We start from the raw sequence: 27,541 nt of genomic DNA on the forward strand, positions 1-27,541 counted from the left end.
GTCTACGTATCGTAGCATTAGTGCTCTAATGCTTCTCAAAGCGCGACATGGTTTCTCCTTTCTATGTTTCATGATAGGATATAATATTCATTGCGGAGTGTTATGTATATCTCGTCTATACCTCAAATGAATGTAAATACGACACTTCCTTCCTAGGATGTAGCGTTTGCAGATGTCTACGTATCGTGGCATTAGAGTTCTAATGCTTCTCAAAACGCGATATCGCATCTCATTTCTATGTTTCATGATAAGATATAATATTCATTGCGAAGTGTCATGTATACCTCGCATACACTTCAAATGAATGTGAGTGCGACCGTTCCATGCTAGGAAATAGCATTTGCAGATGTCTACGTATCGAAGCAATAGTTTTCTAATGCTTCTCAAAACGCGATATCGCTACTCGTTGCTATGTATCATGATAATATATAATATTCATTGTGAAGTGTATGTATACCTCGTATTCACTTCAAATGAATGTAAATGCGACACTTCCTTGCTAGGAAATAGCGTTTGCAGATGTCTACGTATCGAAAAAATAGTGTTCTAATGCTTCTTAAATCGTCATATCGCATCTGATTTCTATGTTTCATGATAAGATATAATATTCATTGCGAAGTGTCATGTATACCTCGTGTTCACTTCAAAAGAATGTAAATGTGACACTTCCTTGCTAGGAAATAGCGTTTGCAGGTGTCTACGTATCGAAGCAATAGTGTTCTAATGCTTCTTAAATCGGATTACCGCTTCTAATTTCTATGTTTCATGATAATATATAATACTCACTGCGAAGTGTCATGTATACCTCGTACTCACCTCAAAAGAATGTAAATGCGACACTTCCTTGCTAGGAAGTAGCGTTTGCAGATGTCTACGTATCGAAGTAATAGACATCAAACGCTTCATATATCGCCATATCGCATCTCATTTCTATGTTTCATGATAAGATATAATATTCATCGCGAAGTGTCATGTATACCTCGTATTCGTTTCAAAAGAATGTAAATGCGACACTTCCTTGCTAGCAAGTAGCGTTTGCAGATGTCTACGTATCGAAGCAATAGTGTTCTAATGCTTCTTAAATCGGATTACCGCTTCTCATTTCTATGTTTCATGATAATATATAATACTCACTGCGAAGTGTCATGTATACCTCGCATACACTTCAAATGAATGTAAATGCGAAACTTCCTTGCATGGAAATAGCATTCGCAGATGTCTACGTATCTAAGCGATGGTGTTCTAATGCTTCTTAAATCGCGATATCGCATCCCATTTCTATGTTTCATGATATGATTTAATATTCATTGCGAAGTCTTATGTACACCTCGACCACACTTCAAAAGAATGTAAATGTCACGCGTCCTTGCTAGGAAATAGTGTTTCCAGATGTCTACGTATCGAAGCAGTAAAGTTGTAATGCTTCTTAGACCACGATATCGCAATTCATTTCTTTGTCTCATTGTAAGTTGCAATATTCATTGCGAAGTGTTATGTATATCTCGAATACACTCAAAAGAATGAAAATACTACACTTCTTTGCTAAGAAGTAGCGTTTGCAGATGTCTACGTATCGAAGCAGTAGATTTCTAATGCTTCTTAAAACGTGATATCGCAACTCTTTTCTATATTTCATGATACGAAATAATATGCATCGCGAAGTGATATGTATACCTCGTCTACACATCAGAAGAATGTAAATGCCACACCTCCTTGCTAGGAAATAGCGATTCCACATGTCTATGTATCGAAGAAATAGTGTTCTAATGCTTCTTAAATCGCGATATCGCATCTCATTTCTATGTTTCATGACAATATATGATATTCATTGCGAAGTGTCATGTATACCTCGCATAGACTAAAAATGAATGTGAATGCGACTCTTCCTTGCTAGGAAATAGCGTTTCCAGATGTCTACGTATCGAAGCAATAGATTTCTAAAGCTTGCTAATTCGCGATATCGCATTTCATATCTATGTTTCATGGTAAAATATAATATTCATTGCGAAGTTTCATGTATACCTCGCATACAATTCAAACGAATGTGAATGCGACAGTTCCTTGCTGGGGAATAGTGTTTGCAGATGTCTACGTATCGAAGCAATAGAGTTCTAATGCTTCTTAAATCGTCATATCGCATCACATTTCTATGTTTCATGATAAGATATAATATTCATTGCGAAGTGTCACGTATACCTCATATTCCTTTCAAAAGAATGTAAATGCGACACTTCCTTGCTAGGAAGTAGCGTTTGCAGATGTCTACGTATCGAACCAATAGATTTCTAATGCTTCTTAATTCGCCATATCGCATCTCATTTCTATGTTTCATGATAAGATATAGTATTCATTGTGCAATATTATGTATACCTCGTATTCGCTTCAAAAGAATGTAAATGCGACACTTCTTTCCTAGGAAATAGCGTTTGCAGATGTCTACGTATCGAAGCAATAGAGTTCTAATGCTTATAACGAGATATCGCATTTCCTTGCCATGTTTCATGATAAGATATAATATTCATTGTGGAGTGTTATGTATACCTCGTTCTCATCTCAAAAGAATGTAAATGCGACACATCCTTGCTACGAAATAGGGTTTGCAGATGTCCACGTATCGATGCAATAGAGTTCTAATGTTTCTTAAAACGCGATATCGCATCTCATTTCTATGTTCCACGATAAGATACAATATTCATTGTGAAGTGTCATGTATACAACGCATACACTTCAAATGAATGTAAATGCGACACTTCCATGCTAGGAGGTAGCGTTTGCAGATGTCTGCGTATCGTGGCAGTAGAGTTCTAATGCTTCTCAAAACGCGATATCGCATCACATTTCTATGTTTCATGATAATATATAATATTCATTGCGAAGTGTCATGTATACCTCGCATACACTTAAAATGAATGTAAATGCGACACATCCTTGCTAGGAAATAGCGTTTGCAGATGTCTATGTATCGAAGCAATAGGAATCTAATGCTTCTTAAACCGCCATATCGCTTCTCATTTCTATGTTTCATGACAATATATAATATTCATCGTGCAGTGTTATGTATACCTCGTATTCACCTCAAAAGAATGTAAATGCGACACTTCCTTGCTAGGAAATAGCGTTTGCAGATGTCTACGTATCAAAGCAATAGTGTTCTAATGCTTCTTAAATCGCGATATCGCATCTCATATCTATGTTTCATGATAATATGTAACATTCATTGCGAAGTGTCATGTATACCTCGCATACACTTCAAATGACTGTGAATGCGACAGTTCCTTGCTAGGAAATAGCGTTTGCAGATATCTACGTATCGAAGCAATGGAGTTCTAAAGCTTCTTAAATCGCGATATCGCATCTCATTTCTATGTTTCATGATAAGATATAATATACATTGTGGAGTGCTATGTATACCTCGTATACACTTCAAACGAATGTAAATGCGACACTTCCTTGCTAGGAAATAGCGTTTGCAGATGTCTACGTATCAAAGAAATAGAGTTCTAGTGCTTCTCAAAACGCGATATCGCATCTCATTTCTATGTTTCATGATAAGATATAATATTCATTGCGAAGTGTCATGTATACCTCGTATTCCATTCGAATGAATGTAAATGCGAAACTTCCTTGCTAGGAAGTAGCGTTTGCAGATGTCTACGTATCGAAGCAATAGTGTTCCAATGCTTCTTAATTCGCCATATCGCATCTCATTTCTATGTTTCATGATAAGATATAAAATTCACTGTGCAGTGTTATGTATACCTCGTATTCACTTCAAAAGAATGTAAATGCGACACTTCCTTGCTAGGAAATAGCGTTTGCAGATGTCTACGTATCGTAGCATTAGTGCTCTAATGCTTCTCAAAGCGCGACATGGCTTCTCCTTTCTATGTTTCATGATAGGATATAATATTCATTGCGGAGTGTTATGTATATCTCGTCTATACCTCAAATGAATGTAAATACGACACTTCCTTCCTAGGATGTAGCGTTTGCAGATGTCTACGTATCGTGGCATTAGAGTTCTAATGCTTCTCAAAACGCGATATCGCATCTCATTTCTATGTTTCATGATAAGATATAATATTCATTGCGAAGTGTCATGTATACCTCGCATACACTTCAAATGAATGTGAGTGCGACCGTTCCATGCTAGGAAATAGCATTTGCAGATGTCTACGTATCGAAGCAATAGTTTTCTAATGCTTCTCAAAACGCGATATCGCTACTCGTTGCTATGTATCATGATAATATATAATATTCATTGTGAAGTGTATGTATACCTCGTATTCACTTCAAATGAATGTAAATGCGACACTTCCTTGCTAGGAAATAGCGTTTGCAGATGTCTACGTATCGAAAAAATAGTGTTCTAATGCTTCTTAAATCGTCATATCGCATCTGATTTCTATGTTTCATGATAAGATATAATATTCATTGCGAAGTGTCATGTATACCTCGTGTTCACTTCAAAAGAATGTAAATGTGACACTTCCTTGCTAGGAAATAGCGTTTGCAGGTGTCTACGTATCGAAGCAATAGTGTTCTAATGCTTCTTAAATCGGATTACCGCTTCTAATTTCTATGTTTCATGATAATATATAATACTCACTGCGAAGTGTCATGTATACCTCGTACTCACCTCAAAAGAATGTAAATGCGACACTTCCTTGCTAGGAAGTAGCGTTTGCAGATGTCTACGTATCGAAGTAATAGACATCAAACGCTTCATATATCGCCATATCGCATCTCATTTCTATGTTTCATGATAAGATATAATATTCATCGCGAAGTGTCATGTATACCTCGTATTCGTTTCAAAAGAATGTAAATGCGACACTTCCTTGCTAGCAAGTAGCGTTTGCAGATGTCTACGTATCGAAGCAATAGTGTTCTAATGCTTCTTAAATCGGATTACCGCTTCTCATTTCTATGTTTCATGATAATATATAATACTCACTGCGAAGTGTCATGTATACCTCGCATACACTTCAAATGAATGTAAATGCGAAACTTCCTTGCATGGAAATAGCATTCGCAGATGTCTACGTATCAAAGCAATAGTGTTCTAATGCTTCTTAAATCGCGATATCGCATCTCATATCTATGTTTCATGATAATGTGTAACATTCATTGCGAAGTGTCATGTATACCTCGCATACACTTCAAATGACTGTGAATGCGACAGTTCCTTGCTAGGAAATAGCGTTTGCAGATATCTACGTATCGAAGCAATAGAGTTCTAAAGCTTCTTAAATCGCGATATCGCATCTCATTTCTATGTTTCATGATAAGATATAATATTCATTTTGCAGTGTTATGAATACCTCGTATTCACTTCAAAAGAATGTAAATGCGACACTCCCATGCAAGGAAATAGCGTTTGCAGATGTCTACGTATCGAAGCAATAGGGATCTAATGCTTCTTAAATCGCCATATCGCTTCTCATTTCTATGTTTCATGATAATATACAATAATTACTGCGAAGTGTCATGTATACCTCGCATACACTTCAAATGAATATAAATGCGACACTTCATTGCTAGGAAATAGCGTTTGCAGATGTCTACGTATCGAAGCAATAGTGTTCTAATGCTTCTTAAATCTTCATATCGAGTCTCATATCTACGTTTCCTGATAAGATATAATATTCATTGCGAAGTGTCATGTATACCTCGTATTCCTTTCAAAAGAATGTAAATGCGATACTTCCTTGCTTTGCAGATGTCTACGTATCGAAGCAATAGGGTTCTAATGCTTCTTAAGTCGCCATATCGCATCACATTTCTATTTTCATGATAAGATATAATATTCATTGTGCAGTGTTACGTATACCTCGTATTCCTTTCAAAAGAATGTGAATGCGACAGTTCCTTGCTAGGAAATAATGTTTGCAGATATCTACGTATCGAAGCAATAGAGTTCTAATGCTTCTTAAATCGCGATATCGCATCTCATTTCTATGTTTCATGATAAGATATAATATTCATTGTGCAGTGTTAAGAATACCTCGTATTCACTTCAAAAGAATGTAAGTGCGACACTTCCTTGCTTGGAAAAAGCGTTTGCAGATGTCTACGTATCGAAGCAATTGTTTTCCAATGCTTCTTAAATCGCCATATTGCATCTCATTTCTATGTTTCATGATAAGATATAATATTCATTTTGCAGTGTTATGAATACCTCGTATCCACTTCAAAAGAATGTAAATGCGACACTCCCATGCAAGGAAATAGCGTTTGCAGATGTCTACGTATCGAAGCAATAGGGATCTAATGCTTCTTAAATCGCCATATCGCTTCTCATTTCTATGTTTCATGATAATATACAATAATTACTGCGAAGTGTCATGTATACCTCGCATACACTTCAAATGAATATAAATGCGACACTTCATTGCTAGGAAATAGCGTTTGCAGATGTCTACGTATCGAAGCAATTGTTTTCCAATGCTTCTTAAATCGCCATATTGCATCTCATTTCTATGTTTCATGATAAGATAAATTATTCATTGTGCAGTGTTATGTATATCTCGTCTATACTTCAAATGAATGTAAATGCGACACTTCCTTGCTCGGAAATAGCGTTTGCAGATGTCTACGTATCGAAGCAATACAGTTCTAGTGCTTCTTAAATCGACATGTCGCATCTCATTTCTATGTTTTATGATAAGATATAATATTCATTGCGAAGTGTCATGTTTACCTCGTATTTCTTTCAAAAGAATGTAAATGCGACACCTCCTTGCTAGGAAGTAGCGTTTGCAGATGTCTACGTATCAATCGAATAGAGTTCTAATGCTTCTTAAATCGTCATATCGCATCTCATATCTACGTTTCCTGATAAGATATAATATTCATTGCGAAATGTCATGTATACCTCGTATTCCTTTCAAAAGAATGTAAATCCGACACTTCCTTCCTAGGAAATAGCGTTTGCAGATGTCTACGTATCGAAGCAATAGACATCTGAGGCTTCATAAATCGCCATATCGCATATCATTTCTATGTTTCATGATAAGATATAACATTCATTGTGCAGTGTTATGTATACCTCGTATTCACCTCAAGAGGATGTAAATGCGACACTTCCTTGCTTGGAAATAGCGTTTGCAGATGTCTACGTATCGAAGCAATGGTTTTCTAATGCTTCTTAAATCATCATATCGCATCTCATATCTATGTTTCATGATAAGATATAATATTCATTGCGAAGTGTCATGTATACCTCGTATTCCTTTCAAAAGAATGTGAATGCGACAGTTCCTTGCTAGGAAATAATGTTTGCAGATATCTACTTATCGAAGCAATGGAGTTCCAAAGCTTCTTAAATCGCGATATCGCATCACATTTTTATGTTTCATGATAAGATATAATATTCATTGCGAATTGTCATGTATACCTCGCATACACTTCAAATGGACATGAATGCGACAGATCCTTGATAGGAAATAGTGTTTGCAGATATCTGCGTATCGAAGCAATAGAGTTCTAAAGCTTCTTAAATCGCGATATCGCATCTCATTTCTATGTTTCATGATAAGATATAATATTCATTTTGCAGTGTTATGAATACCTCGTATTCACTTCAAAAGAATGTAAATGCGACACTCCCATGCAAGGAAATAGCGTTTGCAGATGTCTACGTATCGAAGCAATAGGGATCTAATGCTTCTTAAATCGCCATATCGCTTCTCATTTCTATGTTTCATGATAAGATATATTATTCATTGTGCAGTGTTATGTATATCTCGTCTATACTTCAAATGAATGTAACTGCGACACTTCCTTGCTAGGAAGTAGCGTTAGCAGAATTCTACGTATCGAAGCAATAGAGTTCTAAGCTTGTTAATTCGCGATATCGCATTTCATTTCTATGTTTCATGATAATATATAATATTCATTGCGAAGTGCCATGTATACCTCGCATACACTTCAAATGAATGTAAATGCTACACTTCCTTGCTAGGAAATAGCGTTTGCAGATGTCTACGTATCGAAGCAATAGAGTTCTAAAGCTTGTTAATTCGCGATATCGCATCTCATTAGTATGTTTCATGATAATATATAATATTCATTGCGAAATGTCATGTATACCTCGCATACACTTCAAATGAATGTAAATGCGACACCTCCTTGCTAGGAAATAGCGTTTGCAGATGTCTTCGTATCGAAGCAATAGTGTTCTAATGCTTCTTAAATCGCGATATCGCATCTCATTTCTATTTTTCATGATAAGATATGATATTCATTCTGCAGTGTCATGTATACCTCGCATACACTTCAAGTGAATGTAACTGCGACACTTCCTTGCTAGGAAGTAGCGTTTGCAGAAGTCTACGTATCGAAGCAATAGAGTTCTAAGCTTGTTAATTCGCGATATCGCATTTCATTTCTATGTTTCATGATAATATATAATATTCATTGCGAAGTGCCATGTATACCTCGCATACACTTCAAATGAATGTAAATGCTACACTTCCTTGCTAGGAAATAGCGTTTGCAAATGTCTACGTATCGAAGCAATAGAGTTCTAAAGCTTGTTAAATCGCGATATCGCATCTCATTAGTATGTTTCATGATAATATATAATATTCATTGCGAAATGTCATGTATACCTCGCATACACTTCAAATGAATGTAAATGCGACACTTCCTTGCTAGGAAATAGCGTTTGCAGATGTCTTCGTATCGAAGCAATAGTGTTCTAATGCTTCTTAAATCGCGATATCGCATCTCATTTCTATTTTTCATGATAAGATATAATATTCATTGTGCAGTGTTGTGTATACCTAGTATTCACTTCAAAAGAATGTAAATGCGGCACTTCGTTGCTAGGAAATAGCGTTTGCAGATGTCTACGTATCGAAGAAACAGAATTCTAATGCTTCTTAAATCGTCATATCGCATCTCATTTCTATATTTCATGATAAGATATAATATTCATTGTAGTGTGTTATGTATACCTCGTATTCCTTTCAAAAGAATGTAAATGCGACAGTTCCTTGCTAGGAAATATAGTTTGCAGATGTCTACGTATCGTGGCATTGTATTTCTAATTCTTCTCAAAACGCGATACCGCTTCGCATTTCTATGTTTCATGATAATATATAATATTCATTGCGAAGTGTTATGTATGCCTCGCATACACTTGAAATGAATGTAAATGCGACACTTCCTTGCTAGGAAACAGAGTTTGCAGATGTCTACGTATCGAAGAAATAGATTTCTAAAGCATGCTAATTCGCGTTATCGCATCTCATATCTATGTTTCATGATAATATATAATATTCATTGCGAAGTGTCATGTATACCTCGCATACACTTCAAATGAATCTGAATGCAACAGTTCCTTGCTAGGAAATAATGTTTGCAGATATCTACGTATCGAAGCAATAGAGTTCTAAAGCTTCTGAAATCGCGATATCGCATCTCATTTCTATGTTTTATGATAAGATATAATATTCATTGTGTAGTGTTATGTATACCTCGTGTTCAATTCAAAAGAATGTAAATGCGACACTTCGTTGCTAGGAAATAGCCATTGCAGATGTCTACGTATCGAAGCAATAGAGTTCCAATGCTTGTTAAAACGAGATACCGCATCTCATTTGTGTGTTTCACGATAAGATACAATATTCATTGCGAAGTATTATGTATACCTCGTACACACTTCAGATGAATGTAAATGCGACACTTCCTTGCTAGGAAATAGCGTTTGCAGATGTCCATGCATCGAAGAATTATATTTCTGGTGCATCCTAAATCGCGATATCGCTTCTCACTTCTATGTTTCATGATAAGATATAATATACATTGTGGAGTGCTATGTATACCTCGTATACACTTCAAACGAATGTAAATGCGACACTTCCTTGCTAGGAAATAGCGTTTGCAGATGTCTACGTATCAAAGAAATAGAGTTCTAGTGCTTCTCAAAACGCGATATCGCATCTCATTTCTATGTTTCATGATAAGATATAATATTCATTGCGAAGTGTCATGTATACCTCGTATTCCATTCGAATGAATGTAAATGCGAAACTTCCTTGCTAGGAAGTAGCGTTTGCAGATGTCTACGTATCGAAGCAATAGTGTTCCAATGCTTCTTAATTCGCCATATCGCATCTCATTTCTATGTTTCATGATAAGATATAAAATTCACTGTGCAGTGTTATGTATACCTCGTATTCACTTCAAAAGAATGTAAATGCGACACTTCCTTGCTAGGAAATAGCGTTTGCAGATGTCTACGTATCGTAGCATTAGTGCTCTAATGCTTCTCAAAGCGCGACATGGTTTCTCCTTTCTATGTTTCATGATAGGATATAATATTCATTGCGGAGTGTTATGTATATCTCGTCTATACCTCAAATGAATGTAAATACGACACTTCCTTCCTAGGATGTAGCGTTTGCAGATGTCTACGTATCGTGGCATTAGAGTTCTAATGCTTCTCAAAACGCGATATCGCATCTCATTTCTATGTTTCATGATAAGATATAATATTCATTGCGAAGTGTCATGTATACCTCGCATACACTTCAAATGAATGTGAGTGCGACCGTTCCATGCTAGGAAATAGCATTTGCAGATGTCTACGTATCGAAGCAATAGTTTTCTAATGCTTCTCAAAACGCGATATCGCTACTCGTTGCTATGTATCATGATAATATATAATATTCATTGTGAAGTGTTATGTATACCTCGTATTCACTTGAAAGGAATGTAAATGCAACACTTCCTTGCTAGGAAGTAGCGTTTGCAGATGTCTACGCATCGGAGCAATGGAGTTGTTATGCTTCCTAAATCGTCATATCGCATCTCGTAACTACGTTTCATGATAAGATATAATATTCATTGCGAAGTGTCATGTATACCTCGTATTCCTTTCAAATGAATGTAAGTGCGACACTTCCTTGCTAGGAAATAGCGTTTGCAAATATCTACGTATCGAAGCTATGGAGTTCTAATTCTTCCTAAATCATCATATCGCATCTCATTTCTATGTTTCATGATAAGATATAATATTCATTGCGAAGTGTCATGCTTATCTCGTATTCCTTTCAAAAGAATGTAAACGCGACACTTCCTTGCTAGGAAGTAGCGTTTGCAGATGTTTACGTATCGAAGCAATAGGTATCTAATGCTTCTTAGATCGCAATATCGCTTCTCATTTCTATGTTTCATGATAATATATAATATTCACTGCGAAGTGTCATGTATACCTCGCATACACTTCAAATGAATGTAAATGCGACACTTCCGTGCTAGGACGTAGCGTTTGGAGATGTCTACGTATCGAAGCAATAGAGTTCTAATGCTTCTTAAATCGCTATATTGCATCTCATTTCTATGTTTCATGATAAGATATAATGTTCATTGTGCAGTGTTATGTATATCTCGTCTATACTTCAAATGAATGTAAATGCGACACTTCCTTGCTAGGAAATAGCGTTTGCAGATGTCTACGTATTGAAGCAATAGAATTCTAATGCTTCATAAATCGTCATATCGCATCTCATTTCTATGTTTCTTGATAAGATATAATATTCATTGTGAAATGTCATGTATACCTCGTATTCCTTTCAAAAGAATGTAAATGCGACACTTCTTTGCTAGGAAATAGCGTTTGCAGGTGTCGACGTATCGAAGCAATAGGGATCTAATGCTTCTTAAATCGCCATATCGCTTCTCATTTCCATGTTTCATGATAATATATAATATTCACTGCGATGTGTCATGTATACCTCGCATACACTCCAAATGAATGTAAATGCGACACTTACTTGCAAGGAAGTAGCGCTTGCAGATGACTACGTACCGAAGCAATAGTGTTCTAATGTTTCTTAAATCGCGATATCGCATCTCATTTCTATGTTTCATGTTAAGATATAATATTCATCGTGGAGTGTTATGTATACCTCGTATTCACTTCAATAGAATGTAAATGCGATTCTTCCTTGCTAGGAAGTAGCGTTTGCAGATGTCTAGTAATCGAAGCAATAGAGTTCTAATGTTTCTTAAATCGCCATATTACATCACATTTGTACGTTCCATGATAAGATATAATATTCATTGCGAAGTGCCATGTATATCTCGCATACACTTCAATTGAATGTGAATGCGACACTTCCTTGCTAGGAAATAGCGTTTGCAGATGTCTACGTATCGAAGCAATAGAGTTCTAATGCTTCTTAAATCGCCATATCGCATCTCATTCCAATGTTTCATGATAAGGTATAATACTCATTGTGCAGTGTTATGTATATCTCGTCTATACTTCAAATGAATGTAAATGCGACACTTCTTTGCTAGGAAATAGCGTTTGCAGATGTCTATGTGTCGTAGAGTTAGTGCTCCAATGCTTCTCAAAACGCGACAGCGTTTCTCATTTGTATGTTTCATGATAGTATATAATATTCATCGAGTAGTGTCATGTATACCTTGCATACACTTCAAATGAATGTAAATGCGACACTTCCTTGCTAGGAAATAGCGTTTGCTGATGTCTTCGTATCGAAGCAGTGACGTTCTAAAGCTTCTTAAATCGCCTTATCGCATCTCATTTCTTTGTTTCGTGATAATATATAATATTCATTGCGAAGTGTCATGTATACCTCGCATACACTTAAAATGAATTAAATGCGACATTTCCTTGCTAGGAAGTAGCGTTTACAGATGTTTACGTATAGATGCAATAGAATTCTAACGCTTCTTAGATCGTCATATCGCATCTCATTTCTATGTTTCATTATAATATATAATATTCACTGTGGAGTGTTATGTACACCTCGTATTCACATCAAAAGAATGTAAATGCGACACTTCCTTGCTTGGAAATAGCGTTTGCAGATGTCTACGTATCGAAGCAATAGAGTTCTAATGCTTCTTAAATCGCCATATCGCATCTCATTTCTGTGTTTCATGAGTTGATATAATATTCATTGCGAAGTGTCATGTATAGCTCGTATTCCTTTCAAAAGAATGTAAATGCGACACTTCCTTGCTACAGAGTAGCGTTTGCAGATGTCTACGTATCGAAGCAATAGTTTTCTAATGCTTCTTAAATCGCCATATCGCATCTCATTTCTATTATATTATATATTACGTATGCCTCGTCTACACTTCAAAAGAAAGTAAATGTCACACATCCTTGCTAGGAAATGCGTTTCCAGGTGTCTAGGTATCGAAGCAATGGAGTTCTAATGCTTCTTAAAACGCAATATCGCATCTCATTTCTATGTTGCATGGCAAGATATTATCTTCATTGCGAAGAATCGTGTATTCCTCGTCTGCACTTCGAAGGAATGTAAATCTCACGCTTCTTTACGACGAAATCGCGTTTCTAGATGTCTACGTATCGAAGCATTAGAGTTCTAACGCTTCATAAAACGCAATATCACATCTCATTTCTATGTCTCCCAATAAGATGTACTATTCATTGCAAAAAGTTATGTATCTCTCATCTAGACTTCAAACTAATGTAAGTGCCTCACTTCCTTGCTTCGGAGTAGCGTTTCCAGAATTCTACATATCGATGCAATAGATTTCTAATACTTCATGTTGCGCTATATCGCATCTCATATCTATGTCTCATGTTAAGATGCAACGTCAACGCAAGCGTTACGTATATCTCGTCTGCACTTGAAAATAATGCAAATACCGCACTTGCTTGCTACGGAACAGTGTTTCTACATGTCTACGAATCGAGGCATAGGAGTTCTAATGCTTCATGGAACGCGATATAGCATTTCACATCAATAGTTCGAAGTATGTATATAGATTTTAATGCACTGTATATATCATTATGCTCATCTGCTTCTGCGCCTCAAAAGTGTGGTTTCCACACTTCCTGACAAGAGGATAGCGATTCTGGTTGTAAATGTGTCGAAGCAATAGAGTTCTAATACATCATTCATCACGATCTCGCATCACATTTCAATGTGTAGTGTAAGATGTAATATTCAATGCAGCGCGTTACGTTTAACTTTTCAACACTTCTAGCGAATTTGAACCCTACACTCCCTTGCACGGGAATAGCGTTTTTAGATATCTACTTGTCCAAGCAATAAAGTTCTATTACTTTATTCAGATCGATGTCGCATCTCATTTCAATGCCGCGTGTTGAGATTTAATATTCAATGAAACGCGTTACGTTTATCTGCTTCTACACGTCAACAGTATAAAAGTCCTACAATATCTTGCCAGGAGGTAGCGTTTCTAGATGTGCACGTATTAAAGCAATAGATTTCTAATGCTATATAAAACGCGATATCGCATTTGATATCAACAGTTCGAAGTATGTAAGTAGATAAAAATACTCTACACATGTCGTTATGCTTGCCTGCATATACACGCCAAAAGACTGTGAGTTCTACACTTCCTTGCGAGGGAATTGCGTTCTTAGATGTCTACTTTTCGAAGCAATAGAGTTCTATTGCTTCATTCAACACGATGTCGCAAGTCATTTCAATGATTCATGGTAAATTGCAATGTTCTATGCAATATGTTACATTTGTCTGCATCTAGACCTTAGAAGGATGTGAATCCTATACTTACATGCAACAGAATATCGTTTCCAGATCTCTACGTGTCCAAGCAAGACATTTCTAATACTTCATGCAGCGCAATGACGCATCTCATTTACACGTTTCAAAGCAAAGAATCTGTAATCATATATCCATAACATTATGCTTAACTGTTAGAGGTCTTCAATAGAATGTGAACTATATAATTCCATACAACGGCATTTCGCTCCGTAGTTTCTGTCTGTTAAAGCAGTCGAGCTACAATTCTCCATGCAATGCGCTGGCGCATCCCATTTCATCGTTTTAAAGTAAGAATGCTGTAATCTCTTATGCATAGCTCTATGCTTATCTGCTTTAAAACTTCATAAGAATGTAAATTCTACAGCTCCATGCAACAGGATTGCCCTTCGTAGTGTCTACATGTCGAGACAATAGAGTACTAATGCAGTACACAATGCCATGACTCATCTCATTTCAACGTTTCGAATTATGTAAGCTGTAATCTTCTATGAAAAGCATGATAATTATCTACTTCTACTCTACAATAGAATGTGAATTCTATAGATCCAAGCAACAGGAGGGCAGGCCCTCCACCATCCTACTGCCTGCCCTGATGCGGGCAAAGGATTCCCAGGGCCACTCAAACCGCGACCAACATCTATCTTATACTCTAACCGATTCATCGTTATGCGTTTTCCATTAAGCTTGCCGGGATCAGTGATATTGATTCGCTCAATCTAAATTATTATTTTCTGTTTAAGTTTCTCGATTTTTTTAGTTTCTCTCACGATATCGTCTATTTCGTTGTACCTTACCCTTACAGTATGGTATATAATCTGTTGTTTGATATTTCTAGGATTTCCTCATAATAAATGCAATGCTTCCACATATTTTCTTTCTCTTTCTCTTTAGTTACATTGTTGTTATTTTATGCTTTTCACCCTCCACATTCCCTCTCTACACCATCTCGGAACAGGCGTTATACGATTACTGCAGGATGACGCCCTGGTCTCGTTACACCGAGATCGAGTGTTCTCTCTTGCATCCGTTGATTTATATATGTTATATATTGGAGAATATTTCCTTTTATCCTTTGTATTTTTCGAATGAAATTACAATGACAGAAGTACGAACTAGTTCTGCACGCCTATTTGAAACAACATTAAATCACCTTGTTAAACAATAATATATTAAATGTGACTTGGACTTTTAAATTTGAATTTATAAACATTTAACAGGTAAATATGTTTTTCTTACTATTCATATCGTTATACATTCAGTGATTTATTGTGTGCTGTGATTTGATATATTAACTGCTTGATTATATTTTACAATGAACTTTCCGTACCAAACATTGTTTTTACTTCTGATGGGAGTGGATAGTTCTTCGTTTTATATTCTTATATCGGACTGATTATAAAAGTATATGATATCCTTTTTATGCAGTCATGTATAATTATGTACATACAAATTCGCGATTAAGTAGCTATGTGTTCAAATTAAATTCCGAATAATGCACTAAAAAGCATCCCAGATAACAAACGGCAAGATGGTAGCGACACCATGCCGGCACTATATTGCCACTTCCGAGGAGTGTCAACTGATCCGTAGTCATCTGTGACCGGATTCGTTAACTAAATTGCCAGAACGTGTTACCAGCACGTTCTAGACAAGCGAATCGCGCAGTACTAGCACCACGGTGACACGCGTATCATCGCTCCATTCATGAATCTCCTCAGCAATTACGCAGGATCACATTTGGCAATGGGGAACCTGTGCTTTCATACAAATTAGAACCGTTAGATGTCAGTAGATGTTCAGCAAATGAGTATTGATAGACATTTTGATGGTCGTTTTCCTATATTTATAGTTATTGAGCGAGTCGTATATGTTTCTTTCAATCCATCATAGACTAAAAATATTATTTATAAAAAAATATTACTTATAAAACAAAAATTCATGCTGTTGCGTCCCTAACTTCGCCTTGTGTAATTTTTGAAGTAACATGCTCTCATCGTATTTAATGTAACCCCCAATTGCATGAATTTGTAACAATAAATTGAAGAAAATATATATAAAATAAGTGTATATATTTTTATGACAAAGTAATTATCGACTTTATGGAAAAAATCGCCCTATCGAGCTAGTTTATACAAAATAATAAAATCGAGTTCTTATATCTTTGTTTTGTGCCGGTGTATCTATTTTGGAATCAAAATAAATAAATTGCGCAGTTTAGTCATTTTTCATATTTGCTTATAATTTTTATGGAAACAGCTTCCCCATTAGTAAATGTCAGCCTACGCCACAACCACGCGTGTAGCTATGGTGAGCTGATAGTGTCATTGTCACGGCCGTGTAGCCCGTGTGCTGTACCTCGGTGCTTTAATGTGCCGTGATACGAATGCCGCCCCAGCACTAACAGTATGCCATTTCGAAAGCTGAGTAGGAGCACTTTGTTAGCACAGTTCTGTCACGAAATTCGTTCCATCCATTGTCATTGGCGTGCCAATCGCTGGCTGTTTGGGATATTGTAGTGCATGAGGCAGACTTGTTCCTTATCATCGTCAAGGAGATGGATTTTCACTCCCCCCATTTTGAATTTTTTAAATTATTGTTTGGAATTTTTGCCGTTTCTGTAACTCTATGACCGCATTGTGGATTCAACTTATGTACGATCTTTTTGGTCTTCATCTTTTGTTACATGTAATATTATATATGTGATGCACGTTTGTTATGTAATGCTCCGATTTGTAAGCCTCAGATACTTTTATTCTTTGGTAAAGCAACTTATTCGATTAATATATATTTATTAGACATAGACATAAACAATTAGAAAAATGTTATTAAAACGCTATTAAATATGTTGTTGCAATCATATATTTAAGGTCTGAAGATGTAGATGCAATTAATGTCCGATATTTTACGTGATCCAATCGACGTATCGAGTGAGGCTATGAAATATAAAAATCTTTTACTATTCTTCGACCCCTTTACATGTTAAATGAATGATTAGTTCTGCAAGACAAGAAGCCTGAATTAGTGAGATATCTAGGAACATAAGTAATTTGTAAGTAACACATCTTTTCTCTTTGATATATTTGCCTTTGCATAGAATAGAACGTATAGATATAATTGCCAGTTTTGTACCCATTTCGGTTCAATTCTATTATAGCCTTTGAGCAGAAGTAATATTGATTATACTTGATTTTTACAATAGTTCTTTGATTAACAGATTTTATTAACCTAGAATCATCATTTGACGGATGTATCAATCTACCTTGTAGCTCCATCAGTTTCTTTTTCTGCTCGCTACTTTCCATTTTCAGTTCCGTATACTTATCCTTTATCACCATCATATATGTTGCGTAAAATTACAATAACTTTTTGTCCTCAAATTTTGCGGATATTTCAATTAAATTTCCTTTGATTAAATAAACGGAAATTAAAAAACAGTGGCACGTACCATTTCTTGGAAACGTTGTATCGTAATTTGCATCTGACTGTTTTGAAAGGCACGCACTTTACTTAACGTTTGCAATGATTCGGTTAGCGAAGTAAAGAAATATTCTACTTTCGAAATTGTTGGCTCTTGTAATTCTAAGGCAAATATATTCATCTGTCGACATCGTGAACATTGTTTTTTGGCAAAATTCCAGAAAAACAAATATACTATAAGTAAAATAATAAACATCATAATATTAAATTTAACTCTGTTCATCGTTGCCTTGTTGGACACATCCATAACAGTATACAGGGTGGGGCAGTAATAATTAGCACCTCAGATATCCACGAAACTATAAGTTTCATAGAAGTTTTTGCTAATATAAAATTGCATAGTACAAAGGGCCCATCCGTTGATGAAAATAGTTTTTTTGTAAGTGGAGTTATGTTGGACATATGAAGGTTACCTTCATTTTTTAAAATGAATTGGTATATCCATTCTTCCGTAATACGATAGAGCATTTTAAAGCAAGTTTAACGATCTGTAACATGAAGGCATTGAAGGTTACAAAAAGTAAAGAAAGGCGATAGTACTCACAGTTTTGATAGGAAGTGAAACATACGTATTGTAAACAGTGGTGGAAGGCGTAACATTTACCGTTTTCTTCACTGTGAATAAACACTTTTCGAAGGGCATTTCAATAGTTTGCAGCATAAATTAAACATGATAAGATTAGTATTCAAAAATTGGTTCGAATACGTTTGGTTAGGCTGTTCTTTGTGTCGTTCATTTTATAAGTACTGAGCTGCGGATTCCCGAGGACAGCGCACAAAATTGTTGAACTATCGAAGATTATCATTGTGAATTTGAATCAAAAGGTAATTAAATTCCATTAGATTGTAAACAGATCTCAATGTTTCATTTTAGATAGTAAGATTAAATACTCTTGACAAAACTCCAAGAATGGATACATACCTTTCTGTTATTATTATTTCATAAAGAATTATAATTGCAATTATATAGTTCATTACGATAAAAAATATTTCTCAGAAAATTCTAAATATTAAATTAAAGAATCAAGTAAAACATTTTTAATAATTACGAATATGAAAAATACTTGAACATTCCAGAATTCATCTATAAGAGGTAAAATGTTTTGAAAGCTTTAATTACAGTCTTTAATGCAAGCAGTTGGGCAGTATTTCAATTTTTAAGAAAATTGATGAAAGTCAACCATTTTGAAGTGGTCAGAATCTTTGTCGTTTGAGCAATAAATGAATAACAAATAACTGCATAAATTCCAGGCTTAAAAACTTATGGATTATATCCTATGCAGACTCGTTTATGAGCTAGATACTAAATAATAATCCACACTAAGTAATCATTTTAAAACTTAAACGATTCCATCTCGCGAACTTTCAAAGATATCAGAAGTGCGAAAAGTATGTGGTTTATCAAAAACTCTTCTAAGAGAACGGACGAAGCCAATAGAAATCTTTGTTGGAGTAAGCAAGTTCTAAAGTTCTAAGCAACGCGATGGCCCTTATCTGCCTATGTTTCATAGCAAGTAAGTTCTGAATTTCTATGAAATCCGATGGAATTCCTCACTACTAACGTTTCAAAGTAAGTTCTCAAATTCTCAGTTCTACGTTTAAAACTATGTGTGTTCTATATATCTATGTAAAGTGATGGTTCCTATTAGTTGTGACGGTAACCTATATATAGTAAGTCAGGGAAGCTCGAAGGGGTTAATTATCTAAATGCTTTAAGGTGTAAAACGTACTTTAATCTAAAGCGATCTATCGTTCCAAGGTATCCGCTCACGTACAACTTTTCTTGGGCGCCAGCTGCTCAGAAAGTAGCAAAGGGATAGACTACACGACCCCGGGAACCCTGGGGCGGAACAACTCTTGAAACTTCGAAATGCTCCTCCTCTCGACTATGACTAGCCAAGTACACACACTCAGATCGCGAGATACTGAAGTCACGGCATGTTTATTTATGGTCTTGACGTGGGTTTAACTAACAAGGGTTACGGGAAACTACGCAACACGCCGCGAATTACCGGGTATCATAACTCGCTTCACGATATAAGATACAATATACAATATGCGACACAAGAAATGGGACGCTTTAGCGTATAAGCTCTCACGTTCTCTTCTTCAGGTTCCTTGAATTCGCTGATGGTCCTCGGGTCTCCTGGATCCTCCTCGGGGCTCCTTGGTGGAGTGGGCTGTAGGCTTCGGTATTGTTCGGGTCCATCGATCAGTGGACTTCGGCGATTTCCTCTTCTCGCCTTCTTGGGTGTCCCTGAGGGGATACTCCTGATCATTTAAATTGCGTAGCGCCTCGCGCGCCGCGCTCCCATGGCCCACCTGCAGGGCCGCTGGACTTTTAACCTCCCTTTAGAGGGTTAAGGATGGTTCAGGACCTTCTCACATCCCAGAGCATTATAAAGCACAGAAGCAGATAAACATAATGCGATGCATAGAGATTTACAACCTTCTAACTTACTTTGAACTGTTTATATGAAATGCGGCTTATATGATATTGCGGTGCATGAAGCATGACAAATTAAATGCTCCGGCACCTGGACATCTAGAAACGCTATCCCAGGGCAAGAAATTGTAGGGTTTACACTCAATTCATGTGCAGAAGCAGATAAACTTAATGCGATGCCATGAATATTACATCTTATCATGAAATATAGAAGTAAGATGCGCAGCCGCGTTTTACGAAGCATTAGAACTCTATTGCTTCCAAACCTTCAGATATAGAAACGATATTCCGTAGCAAGGAAGTGATGCATTTACATTCATTTGAAGTGTAGAGGAGATATACATAACGCGATGCATTGAAATTACATCTTATCATGAGACATAGAAATGGGATGCGATATCTCGTTTTAAGAAACATTAGAACCATATTGCTTCGATACGTAGCTATCAGCAAACGCTATTTCCCAGGAAGGAAGTGTCACATTTACATCCATGTAAAGTGTATGCGAGGTATACATAACACTCCACAATGAATATTATATCTTATCATGAAACATAGAAATGAGATGCGATTTCGCGTTTTAAGAAGCATTAGAACTCTACTGCTTCGATTCGGAGACATCTGCAAACAATATTTCCTAGCAAGGAAGTGTCGCATTAACGTTCTTTTGAAGTGAATGCGAGGTATACATAACAATCCACAACGAATATTATATCTCATCACGAAACATAGAAATGAAATGCGACTTCTCGTTTTAAGAAGCATTAGAACTCTATTGCTACGATACGTAGACATCTGCAAACAATATTTCCTAGCATCGAAGTGTCGCAATTTCATTCTATTGAAGTGAATACGAGGTATACTAGACACTTCGCAATGGATATTATACCTTATCACGAAACATAGAAATGAGATTCGATATCGCGTCTTAAGAAGCATTAGAACTCTTGCTACGATACATAGATATCTGGAAGCGCTATTTCCTAGCAAGGAAGTGTCGCGTTTCCATTCTTTTGAAGTGAATACGAGGAATACATGACACTTCGCAATGAATATTATATCTTATCATGAAACATAGAAATGAGATGCGATATCGCGTTTTTAGAAGCATAAAACTCTATTACTACGATACGTAGCCATATGCAATTGCTATTTCCTAGCAAGGAAGTGTCGCATTTACATTCTTTTGAGGTGAATACGAGGTATACATAGCACACCACAATGACTACTATATCTTATCACGAAACATAGAATGAGATGCGATATCTCGTTTTGAGAAGCATTAGAACTCTTTTGCTTCGATACGTAGACATCTGGAAACGTAATTTCCTAGCAAGGAAGTGTCGCATTTACATTCTTTTGAAGTGAATACGAGGTATACATAACACCCCACAATGAATATTATACCTTATCCTGAAACATAGAAAGGAGATGCGATATGGCGCTTTGAGAAGCATTAGAACTCTATTGCTACGATACGTAGACATCTGCAAGCGCTATTTCCTAGTATGGTAGTGTTGCATTTACATTCTTGTGAAGTGAATACGAGGTATACATGACACTTCGCAATGAATATTATATCTTATTATGAAACATAGAAATGAGATGCGACATCTCGTTTTAAGAAGCATTAGATCTCTATTGTCTCGATACCTAGACATCTGCAAACGCTATTTCCTAGTAAGGAAGTGTCGCATTTACATTCATTTGAAATGAATAAGAGGTATACATGACACTTCGCAATGAATATTATATCTTATGATGAAACATAGAAGTGAGATGCGATATCGCGTTTTGAGAAGCATTAGAACTCTATTACTACGATACGTAGACATTTGCCAACGCTATTTCCTAGCAAGGAAGTGTCGCATTTACATTCATTTGAAGTGTAGACGTGGAGTACATAACACTTCGCAATGAATATTATATCTTATCATGAAACATAGTAATGAGATGCGATATCGCGTTTTAAGAAGCATTTGAAGTTTATTGCATCGATACGTAGACATCTGCAAACGCTATTTCCTAGGAGGGAAGTTTCGCATTTACATTCATATGAAGTGCACACGAGCAATACATAAGACTTCGCAATGAATATTATATGTTATCATGAAGCATAGAAATGAGATGCGATATCGCGTTTTAAGAAGCATAAAACTGTATTACTACGATACGTAGCCATATGCAATCGCTATTTCCTAGCAAGGAAGTGTCGCATTTACATTCTTTTGAGGTGAGTACGAGGTGTCACGTCCGGCGAAACTATTTTCCGTTGCTCCGTAGGCTTTACGACACCAGCCTATTTTTCGGTAATTCGGTCCCCGGGATCGCGTTAAGACCGGGTCGGACAATTTCGGCTGACGCGACACTAGCGAAAACACTCGCGATGGTAAGGGAATGACCCTACCTTTCGATGACTTCTATCTCGATTTGTACGTAGAAACGGCGTCGAGGATCGTTCGCTGGGATCGTAGCGGAGTTCGGTCGGTTGGCTGCTACGGAAATCCGGATCAGTCGCCAGCGAAGAGGAGGGCGGCGGTCGGAATTCAGCGATGATGCAGAGGAACCAGCGGCGATAGTAGCAGCTTCGGCTGCGAATGTGGCAGAATCGGCGTGATGCGTCGTGGTGTCTGGATCGGAAGCGTCGACGGTCGCTTGGGAAAGCGGCGGCTGGGCTGGTGCGAAGGCAGGTCGCTGGTATACGAGGACTCTCGGAATGTCCTCCAAATATTCACGCACAAGTGATCGTAAGAAATTCTTCCTACCCGCACGTCGCGTACTTCACAAACCGGAAGCACGATTCATTCATCAGGTTTTCCTGTACTTTCGACTAAGATCTGAAGGATAACCGGCGATCCGCTCTATCTCAACGTCACAAAGCCGTTTTCTATACTCCTTCAAGGTGATGAAGAGCAACCCCAGTTGTATGGAAGAACCCGTGGAAGAATTCGTAGTTAAATGTAATGGTAAAAGTAGAACTAGTATTATAAACACTTGATAAAATTAATGGATGTGGAAATAGTAGACTTGGTAAAAGAAATTGTACTTGGATATAGTAAAAGTAAAAATAAAATATATTCTAGGTGTAAAGTATACATGAACTGGAATTATTCTAAGACTAAGACTAAGTTAAAATGGAAATAGAAACACGATGCCTGAACCCCACATTGAGGTGGCTAACGATCTAGAACTAGAGGTTTCGACTCCTCGGTAGGAGATCTCAAGTCAGAGTGTGTGCTCTGGAGAAGCGTCTCGGTCCTCCTCGGTTCGCGAGGCGCTACGGTCGCGGACGCTCGTGGTAGGGAGATCGTGGTACCGCGAGTGGGGAACTCGAGTCTCGTGGCGGTGAGCGCGCGGTCCAGCGAGTGGGGACTCGCGGCTCGTGGTGGGGCTAGCGGCGCATGCCGCTGGCCGGACGCATCTTACGCGTTTCACTTATGAGCAAATACAATATGGACTTAGAATTATGTGTGTGTTGTTTGTGTCTTACATTCGTGTCGTGTGTAACTTAGATCTAGGGTTTCTTATATATGCGTCATGATATGGTATGTATGTGCTAGCTTAGAAGTAATATATAGGTTCTAGCAGATTCTGTTCCCGGAATTGGAAAAGTCACCATTCAGGTGATGGGCTGCGGCTACGACTTCCTGCAGGACGGAATCCTCGGTGCGAGTGAGATGGGGCTGCCCGTGCTTGGTGCGGGCGAGACAGGTATACTCGGTGGTGCGAATGAGACACTGCCCATTACGAGCGAGACAGGTATACTCGGAGGTACGAGTGAGGCAGCGGAACTCGGTAGGAGTAAGCGCGTGCAGGTATGCGCGCGCGAACACTTCCAGTTGCTGGATCTGCAGGCGAGTTTGACTGGTTGCATGCGTCCAGGGGTTGATGCTGGGGGGTGCGAAGAGTTTGATGGGTGGCAGGCGGTACGCCTGACGTCACAAAATGCGATATTTCCTTTCTATGAAATTACGTTCCCAGATATCTCTGTATCGAAGCTACAGAGTCCTAATGCCCCTTAAAACGCGACATCGCATCTCATTTCTATGTTCCGTGATAAGATATAATATTCATTGCTGAGTGTTATCTATACCTCGCCTTCACATCAAATGAATGTAAATGCGACACTTCCTTGCTAGGAAATAGCGTTTGCAGATGTCTATGTATCGTAGCAATAGAGTTCTAAAGCTCCTTAAAACGCGATTTCGCATCTCATTTCTATGATTCGTGATAAGATATAATATTCATTGCGAAGTGTTATGTATTCCTCGTCTACACTTCAAAAGAATGTAAGATCGACACTTCCCTGCTAGGAAATAGCGTTTGCAGATGTCTTATGTATCGAAGCAATACAGTTCCATTACTTCTTGAATCGAAATATCGTATCTCATATCTATGTTTCATGATAAGATATAATATTCATTGCGAAGTGTCATGTATACCTCGTTCTCACTTCAAAAGAATGTAAATGCGAAACTTCCTTGCTAGGAAATAGCGTTTGCAGATGCTATCGTTTCGAAGCAACAGAGCTCTAATGCTTCAAATATTGCGAAATCGCATAACATTCCTATGTTTCATGATACGATATAATATTCATTGTGGAGTGTTATGTATACCTCGCATGCACTTAAAATGAATGTAAATGCGACACTTCCTTGCAAGGAAATAGCGTTTGCAGATGTCTACGTATCGAAGCAATAGTGTTCTAATGCTTCTCAAATCGCCATATTACATCACATTTCTATGCTTCATGATAAGATATAATATTCATTGCGAAGTGTTATGTATATTTCGTATTCACTTCTAAAGAATGTAAATGCGACACTTCCTTGCAAGGTAATAGCCTTTGCAGATGTCTACGTATCGAAGCAGTAGTGTTCTAATGCTTCTTAAATCGCGATATCGCACCTCATTTCTATGTTTCACGATAAGATATAATATTCATTGTGTAGTGTTCTGTTTATCTCATCTATACTTCAAATGAATGTATATGCGACACTCCTTGCTAGGAAGTAGCGTTTGCAGATGTCTACGTATCGTGGCATTAGAGTTCTAATGCTTCTCAAAACGCGATAGCGCTACTCATTACTTTGTTTCATGATAATATATAATATTCATTGTGCAGTGTTATGTATACCTCGTATACATTTCAATAGAATGTAAATGCGACACTTCCTTGCTAGGAAATAGCGTTTGCAAATGTCAACGTATCGAAGCAATAGATTTCTAAAGCTTGCTAATTCGCGATATCGAATCTCATATCTGTGATTCATGATAATTTATAACATTCATTGCGAAGTTTAGTGTGCACCTCGCATACAATTCAAACGAATGTGATTGCGACAGTTCCTTGCTAGGAAATAGTGATTGCAGATGTCTACGTATCGAAGCAATAAAGTTCTAATGCTCCTTAAATCGCGATATCGCATCTCATTTCTATGTTTCATGATAAGATATAATATTCATTGTGCAGTGTTATGCTTACCTCATATTCACCTTAAAAGAATGTAAATGCGACACTTCCTTGCTAGGAAGTAGCGTTTGCAGATGTCTACGTATCGAACCAATAGATTTCTAATGCATCTCATTTCTATGTCTCACGATAAGATATAATATTCATTGTGCAGTGTCATGTATATCTCGTCTATACTTCAAATGGATGTAAATGCGACAATTCCTTTCTAGAAAATAGCGTTTGCAGATGTCTACGTTTCGTGGCATTAGAGTTCTAATGCTTCTTAAATCGCGATATCGCATCTCATTTCTATGTTTCATGAGTAGATATAGTATTCATTGTGCAGTGTTATGTATACCTCTTATTCACTTCACAAGAATGTAAATGCAACAATTTCTTGCTAGGAAATAGCGTTTGCAGATGTCTACGTATCGAAGTAATAGACATCAAATGCTTCATATATCGTCATATCGCATCTCATTTTTATGTCTCATGATAAGATATAATATTCATTGTGCAGTGTTATGTATGTCTCGTCTATACTTCAAATGGATGTAAATGCGACACTTCCTTGCTAGGAAATAGCATTTGCAGATGTCTACGTATCGTGGCATTAGAGTTCTGATGCTTCTCAAATCTATGTTTCATGATAAGATACAATATTCATTGTGGAGTGTTATATATACCATGTATACGTTTCAAAAGTATGTAAATGCGACACTTCCTTGCTAGGAAGTAGAGTTTGCAGATGTCTACGTATCGAAGCAATAGTGTTCTAATGCTTCTTAAATTGCCATATTACATCACATTTCTATGTTTCATGATAATATATAATATTCATTGTGGAGTGTTATGTATACCTCGTATTCATTTCAATAGAATGTAAATGCGACACTTCCTTCCTAGGAAATAGCGTTTGCAGATGTGTACGTATCGAAGCAAAAGATTTCCAAAGCTTGCTAATTCGCGATATCGAATCTCATATCTGCGTTTCATGATAATATACAATATTCATTGCGAAGTTTCATGTGTCCCTCGCATACAATTCAAACGAATGTGAATCCGACAGTTCCTTGCTAGGAAATAGTGATAGCTGATGTCTACGTATCGATGTAATAGAGTTCTAATGCTTCTTAAATCGCGATATAGCATCTCATTTCTATGTTTCATGATAAGATATAATATTCAGTGGGCAGTGTTATGCTTACCTCGGATTCACTTCAAAAGAATGTAAATGCGACACTTCCTTGCTAGGAAATAGCGTTAGCAGATGTCTGCGTATCGTGGGATTAGAGTTCTAATGCTTCTCAAAACGCGAAATCGCTTCACATTTCTATGTTTCATGATAAGATATAATATTCATTGTGGAGTGTTATGTATTCCTCGTATTCACGTCAAAAGAATGTAAATGCGACACTTCCTTGCTAGGAAATAGCGTTTGCAGATGTCTGCGCATCGTGGCATTAGAGTTCTAATGCTTCTCAGAACGCGATGTCGCATCTCATTTCTATGTTTCATGATAAGATATAATATTCAGAGTGCAGTGTTACGTATACCTCGTATTCATTTCAAAAGAATGTAAATGCGACACTTCCTTGCTAGGAAGTAGCGTTT

This window comes from Xylocopa sonorina, chromosome 7, assembly GCF_050948175.1.
Source record: "Xylocopa sonorina isolate GNS202 chromosome 7, iyXylSono1_principal, whole genome shotgun sequence".
In the NCBI taxonomy this organism is placed as follows: Eukaryota; Metazoa; Arthropoda; class Insecta; order Hymenoptera; family Apidae; genus Xylocopa; species Xylocopa sonorina.